The following is a 7,472-nucleotide window of genomic DNA, read 5'->3' as shown; positions in this document are numbered from 1 at the left end:
GGGGGGTTTGGCAGATAGGGGGGCGCATTGAGGAACCTGGCCTTGGGGCAGCAGAGAGAGTAAATCCGGCCCTGACCGCAGGTAATTATTCCATGTAGGATTATGTCTGAACAGCCGCTGACAGATGTGCCCACTGTCCCCCTGACATTCACTTGAACGGGCTCAACAGCTGCATCTGTTCGGATCCATCTGGGATTCCTGCTCCAAGAATCCGTAGGTTCTTTTGCCGCAGGAATCCCCAGCCGCAGTGTGTGAATGTAACCTTAGTCCCCGTTCACACCTGTGCAGTTTGAAACATTTTGGCCATCGCACGACATAAGGAATCCCATTATTTTCTATGGGGATCCGTCCACACCTATGCAGTGCGCTTCAGTGTGACCTGGAAAATGGTGCGGCGCTTCTTTTCGTGCATTTTTAACCCCATAGGCTTTAATGGGAGTGCATGAAAAACACATGTAACATGCAGGTTCATGTGTTTTAGCCCCCACCCTTCAGTAACATACTTTATTTCAGCTTCATTGACCGAAACATAAACACATAACACCTGAATAGGCACGAAGAACACATTCAAATGCATGAAAAACGCGGAAATAAAAATGCAAGTTTGCTCATGGACCGAGAGCCCGACAGTGTCAGGAGAGAGGAGGGGACCCGGCGGCATACCTCATACCGCCAGGTGAATGTCCTCTCCTCCCTCGTCCATCACCAAGATGGCCGCTGGCAGGCGTCAATTAGACGGCCGCGTATGCGCGATGACACTATCGTGCACGCAACAGGACTCAGAACGCCCGTGCCAGTGTGTTCGGCGCTTGTCTGCCGCCACCTTGGAGGCAAAGCGTGTGACGTCACATGACGGCGACATCACGCGCTGAACGAGCGGTGGCCATATCCGCGCCGCCATTTTGGAGTAGTAGATCTTGGTATACACCAAGATGGTGGCACTTGCACATCTGGTCGCCACCATGTTGGTGTATAGCAAGATCTACTCCAAAATGGCCACCACTCGTTCTGCGGTGTGAGTGTGCGGTTTCTGATTCAGAGGCTCCAAATCCAAAACAACATAAAAAAACATTGAGAAGTTCTTTGAAATCCTTGCAATATCAGGAAGTTGCTTTTCTATAGAAATAACAACTGAAACCTATAGGTCTCTGCTTCTGGGAGCCATGCCTGGCGACACTTCACCGCACGGCAATCATGCACAATTCCGCGCAGATTGCCGCACGGTCAGGAGTCGCCTAGGTGTGCACCGATCGCGCTGTGAGTGCCATTATTTTCTAATAGCACCCCAGTCGTGCCGGGCGGATCGCACGGTTTCCCGCTAGAACAGGACCGCGCAATCCCGGAGGTCTGCACCGGGCCTCAGTTATGGAGCTGGAGGAAGGTACAGTATCAATGGATTAGAAGTGCAGTGACGTCCACGGGTACTCCATTGAGAACTGTGAGTCCCTTTGCCACAGTGGCTGATGGGACTTTAATTCACAGATCCAGTGTATAGATCCCTGCTATCCAATTTCCTGCCATTTTTAGGGCCATGGATAACTCTTAGGACCCATTCACACGTGTGCATTGCCATTACCTGCGTTGCCACAATGCAGGCCAAAGCACCTGCTCCATGGCAGTGTCATTCATTGTGAATGCATCCCCAATGCGCTGTACACTGTAGTGCACCACAACACACAGAGTGTGCATTATGGTGCGCTACAATTTAAAAAACAAGGTCAGACACTTTAACTTTGCCTGTCGGGGTACATTGGCAGCCCATTCATGATTAACGAGCTGCCTTAATGCAAAGCATGTCAATGCATGTATAAGCGCACGTTAACATACGTGTTGAACATACGTGTTGAAGTGCCACAACAGACCGCTTTAGGTTAATTGGGTTCTGTGTATGACAGTTCTGTAAGAGCCTTTGGAAGAATAATGAAATTGGGATAGGCGACCTTGGCACGCCAGCTGTTGTGGTACTACAAATCCCACGAGGCATTGCAAGACTCTGGCAACCACAGACATGACTCCTAGAGACATGTGCATGATGGAACTTGTGGTTTTCGCCCACAGCTGGAGTGCAGCGATGTCCCACCCCATTTATACTCGTAGATACACAATACACAGGGTGGAACGCAATCTTATCACATTATTACTCTTCAGCTACTGTTTATTGACTCTGCACTAGATTTACAGGCACATAACTCAGTTCTTATCACCAGGAGCCACCATAACACCGCTCCCCCTCTGACACACACACTACTGGATTTATTATTACACACACATTACTGGATTTATTATTACACACACACAGCAGGAGCTGTAGCTGGAAGCCAATCTGTGTGCGTCATGGCGTCAAAGGGGGCGCGTACGCTGTGGCGTTTGGTAGGCCTGAAAAAGGGGGCGTGGTTTGCTGCTGGAACGTCACTGAGCCTGGAGCGCGTTCACGTGAGGCGGAGGGTAGCCGAGTGCGCGCTCGTCTGTGCTGCCAAGCCCTGGACTGACTGCGGCACCGAGTGAGGGAGAAGAGAGGACGGCGGCACGGGGCCCCTGGTGCGTCACTCTGCCGGCAGGTAGGCGCCCGTTGTCATCAGCTGTGGCCTGCCACTGCGTGTGTGTATGGGGAGCCGAGTTGCTCCTCCCCCCTGTCACTGCTCTCCCCCCCCTAATAGGGCTGTCAGTTGTCCTGGCACTGTGTGTGACCGCTGCCATGGCATTGCCATGTCAGTGCACCTGAGCGTCCATCAGCACCGAGGATGACCCATGTTTATTGTAGTTGCTGCTCAGTTTTGTCATTCATCTACCATTATTCAATATTGTCACCATCTATATCTCAATCTGTCCCCCATAATGCACCTGTGCAGGGCAGCCATTGTGTCCCCTGGGGGCCGATTCACATCCATGCATTACCTCAATGCGTGATACCTGTACTGGGGAACTGCGGTGCCTTTCATTTTAAATAGCTCCCCAATGCACTGCAACATAACATGATGCGTTGCGGCAAAACATTACATGACACGGGCACATTTTAATTTTTGGGGGGGATATTTTGGTGCATCGGAAGCCCATTGATGTCAAAGGACCGCTTCTAACGCAGCGCGTGTTGATATGTCCCATGACGCATAGGCATTAATGCATGGCGCAAATGTCCATGGGCCTTTAGTGTTCCTAATGGTGCCGTTGTGCTTCTTTCTCTCTCTCTCTACCTCAGCTTCTCCACCTCAGCTTCTCCTGAGCCCTGATACCACCATTCTGAATCACCTGGACATGGAGCGGGCGCACATCAGCCGCAGAATTATAATCGGCGTCCAATGTCTGAGCCATCCATAGCTCCTGTAGTCACTCATTACTTCCCATAATTTACACCTGGGGTGTGCAAGTCCTCCAGCTTTGCTTTACCTGCAAATCCCATCATGCATCTGCCTCTGGGTGTCATGCCTGTAACTGTCAGTCTTGCAATGCCTAATGGGACTTGTAGTTCCACAACAGCTAGAGGGCCTGAGTCACCCACCCCTGGTTTAAACCATTCAGCCATCACTTCTTTACGTGTCATAGGTGGCACTGGGGTCATCGTTGAAAAAACCCATCAGTGGCAGCAGTCATAAATGTTCAGTAGGGGGGAGGTGCGGAACTGAGTTCGGCCAAGCCAAACTGTCAGCGACACACTCGGCTCTCGACCTAATTAGTTGCAGTTGGGCTCCTTTATGTGTACTTGCGGGGCTGGAAATGCCCCGACTGCAACTGATTGAGCCGGGGGAGGGGACCTCAGTCACAGTTTGGAGGGGGCATGGGTGAACTCAGCTTTGGTATATCCCTAGGCCCATATAGATGCCCCTGTGCCTCTCTCTCCCATCTCCCTCCCTGTGCTGGGATAGGTTTCCTCCAGTTCCACCCCCCCCTCCCTCCAAACACAGGCTGGTAGGTTAATTGGCTCTGATCTAAATCAGCTAATTCCGAATGACACCCCAACTCTCCTGTAGCGCACCTCACTGTACAGTAATCTACTATCATCTTTGTGGTGCCAAAATGGTGCATGTTTGTTTTGGACAATTTAGTGCGTTGTCAGCCCATTCGAACATTATAAAGAGATTAATACAAATAAATACAATTTATTTATTAATATTTGTAAATAATAATTTAATCCCAAATATTTAGATTCTGGCTGCAGTCCAGCTGTGACAAACCCTCTCGATGAATGCACACGGCTGTAAGTGCCCCTCCACCCCTAGCCCTTATAGTTCTGTGCCCCTCCACCCCTAGCCCTTAAAGTTCTGTGTGACTGACGCATGTTACCGTGCAACGTACCTAACTGTGTGTTATAATGCGGCCGGTGTGTTGTCATTCATTTGGCCTCTGCCAGAAAGAACCTCCGTATAGATATTGGTAAACGAATTGCAGCGGCGTGCATGAGCCCTAAGTCCCTGTCCACACCCAGGCGGTCTGTAAATGTGTGTCAAGTGTTTGCTTTGCCAGAACAAGGTGCATTGTGCTTGGGGTGCCATTACTTGTTAACAGCGCCCCAAATGCAGCCGGGAAAGCATATGTTTTTCCCCACAGCTCCTTTTCCACGTTTGTCCCATGTGCGGCACCCATTGACAACAATGGGCTATGCGAGGCAAAATCGGGAGACAACGTGCGCCAACGCAACATGTGTTCCCGGGAACCCCTTCGCTGTGAACGAGACTGAAGCAGGCCGAGCTTCCCTTCTGCAGATAATACCTTACGCTCTCCATCAGGTTCTGTAATTCTGTTTTATAAATAGCTGCCGCGCGCCATTGTTGGTTCATTATTCACCTTACTGACACCTCTCTTATCTTTCCATCCCTGACTTGTGTCAACAATGCCACTAAAGCCACGCTTTCATTCACACCTTCTTCCTTCATTATCTTCTTCTGTTTTACTCCGGTCACCAGACTCTCTTGTTGTACAGGATTGTAGGTGCAGAGGACGGCTTGAGCAAAAACTCGGGGGGTGGGAGTGGGGCTGCATTTGTAGGACCCCCTCATGGAAATGGGAGCCACCGGCTCGGGCTGGTAGAGAGGCTTTCGGACTTCGCTCACTGGTCACCGGACGATTGTTCTGGGCCTGTGACTTAAATGTTAAAAATGCATTCAAGTACCTTAACTATTAACCAAAATGTATCTTATTTGTGTATCACTCGTCTGTAGATCCTCCAATCATCTCTGAATTGGTGCTGACGCTGTCCTTCCTTCTGGAGGGGGGCTACTTTTGTTCCCCATGGCCCCCGTGTGTGTTGTAAAGTAGTCACCGCTCCAAACTTGCTCCAGTGATGGACTACAATCTCTGCAGGGAGACGATCGGGAAGTGAGCGGATCGGCTGCATGTTACTGCTCACTTCCCGATCTATAGAGCCGAGGTGTGACGGTTTCATTGTCACACGTTGGCTCCATCTATGAGGATCAGTGTAAAGGAAGACATTACATTGACAAGATGGTGAGGAGGATCTTGCCTTGTGAAGGATTTCCTTTAATAATTGGCCTCCGGAGCACAGAAGTCCTTCCTTCAATTTTTATTTATTTCGATTTCTCTTCTACATTCGAAACCATTTCTCTCCCAATGAATTCTCTGGTCTCCGAGGATCCCTCTGCAATCTGTCACAGTACCCCCTCCCCCAAAGGAAATCTTCTTTTACAGTTACCATCCCCCTCCACATCCCTCCCCTTTAAAATCTCCAAATCTGTCACAAGTCACCGTCCCTTTTAAATGGCCTTCTGCTGTCCTAGAGGTGACCACAGACATTAGATGCTGATTGCTGCGCCGTTCAAGTGGTAATTGACCTTTATGTGACCATGTCTGCACATGTAGGCAATCGTCCTCGGGGTCCCCTTTGGTTGTACGGGCTCATTACTGGCCCCCCAATGATGAATCTGGAAATAGGAATATCTGCTTTGTAAAAGCCGTGGCGTCCGGCCTTCCTACCACCCACCTATACTACTGATAGCTCCGTCCTCTGACAGTGTCCAGATGTCTTCCAATAACTGGCTTTTCATTTTCTAGACCAGGGGTGGGCAGCTCCGGCGCTCCAGCTGTTGTGGAACTACAACTCCCATGAGGCATTGCAAGGCTGACGGCTACAGGCATCACTCCCAGAGGCATTGGTTCAGCACAGCTGGGGGGGCCAGAGTTGCCCACCCCTGATCTAGGCGTTATCTGTCCCCAATATCTTTGTTTCCTTCTCTTTCAGCTTACCTCCCGCGTGATATTTATAGAACTAGGACATAGTAATCATAAAATATATTGCAACATTTCCGCCGCCTTTCTGTGCACTCCTCCCCCACATTTATATTGCCAATCTATACTGGCTTTAGCTAGATATCCGTTAGGTGTATTATATCCTACCGTACGTGTCAGCGATTACCGGTGGAGTCAGCATTTGGCATCAGATAACCGTTTTATGTTATTCTAGAATTCTCTCGGATCAGGTTCCTATGCTTTTTGCGGCATTGGGCCTTTTCTATCAAGGAATCGTATTCAGGGTCGGATTTCCCACGAAGCCACCACCGACCTCGGGCAGGCAGGGAGTAGAGGGGCAGTAGAGGCGTGGAATTCCTATCGCCCGACGCCCGGGACATGCAGTTTCCGGGCCCCGGGCGGGTAGTTTTTTTTTCTTTTGTATTTAGTACTGCTTTGGGCTAGCAGCAGGGCAAAATGTAGAGCGGGGAAGCTGCAGCTCATTTTGTACAAGTGATCTCAGCGATGCCGAGATCACTTGTATTTAGCCTGCCCGTCCATCTGCCCCCACTTCCGTCTGCCTCCCTCCCCGCCTTAATTTTTGGGGTCCCCTGCTTTTCTGGGGGACCTGGCACCATGGCAAGGTAGTTCAGGATAGAGAGCGGGGTGTAGAGCGGAGAACGTCCGTTCAAAAAAGAGAACCTGTCACCTCCAAATGCTATCACACATAGGCTTGTTAGCTCCTGTGTGCTAAGTGTAAGTTAAGTGAAAATATAAATAAATAAAAATTAATAAAAGCGAAAGATAATAAGAAATAATATTTCAAAAAAAGTGATAAAGTTAAAAAAAATTATAATATAAAAAAAGGAAAAGATAAATAAAAATTTTTTTGTAAATGAAGAAAAATACAAAAAATGAAAACCAACCCTGCCGCCCCCGGGGGGTTGGCGGGTAGGGGGGCGCATCGAGGAACCTGGCCTTGGGGCAGCAGAGAGAGTAAATCCGGCCCTGATCGTATGTGTTGCTTTCAGCAACCAAATTCTTTCTGTCGGTCTTAGGAGACGCCGTGGATCGCTTTTCAGCAGGCGGTAGAACAGCGGCTGCCCGGCGTTCAGGAGGCGATACTGCCACCCCCCTGAATGCCATTTTTTTCATCTCAGTGAGGATTTTTTTAATTGCAATAGAGCGCTGCAACCTTGTGCCCACGCGTTTGATGCACAGCCCCGTTGATTGTAATGGTTGCGTTCGCCAAGCAGCACAGCTTGCTAAATGGGACAAACTGTTTAAAATGTGCC

The 7,472-nt window shown here is 49.6% G+C and overlaps 1 protein-coding gene across 1 annotated transcript in view; it reads left to right on the top strand.

Annotated features, from left to right (window-relative positions):
* The first annotated feature begins 2,405 nt into the window (after positions 1-2,405).
* Positions 2,406-7,472, top strand: part of MADD (MAP kinase activating death domain) — a 101,031-nt gene continuing 95,964 nt past the window's right edge. Inside the window, exon 1 of the mRNA XM_018562147.1 lies at positions 2,406-2,558. The gene's annotated coding sequence lies outside the window, so the exon portion shown is untranslated. The remainder of the gene's footprint in view (positions 2,559-7,472) is intronic.

Source organism: Nanorana parkeri, unplaced genomic scaffold (assembly GCF_000935625.1).
Source record: "Nanorana parkeri isolate BGI_ZX_2015 unplaced genomic scaffold, ASM93562v1 scaffold562, whole genome shotgun sequence".
Taxonomy (NCBI): Eukaryota; Metazoa; Chordata; class Amphibia; order Anura; family Dicroglossidae; genus Nanorana; species Nanorana parkeri.
Note: the sequence above shows the minus strand (reverse complement) of the source record. Positions and strands in the feature narration are given on the sequence as shown.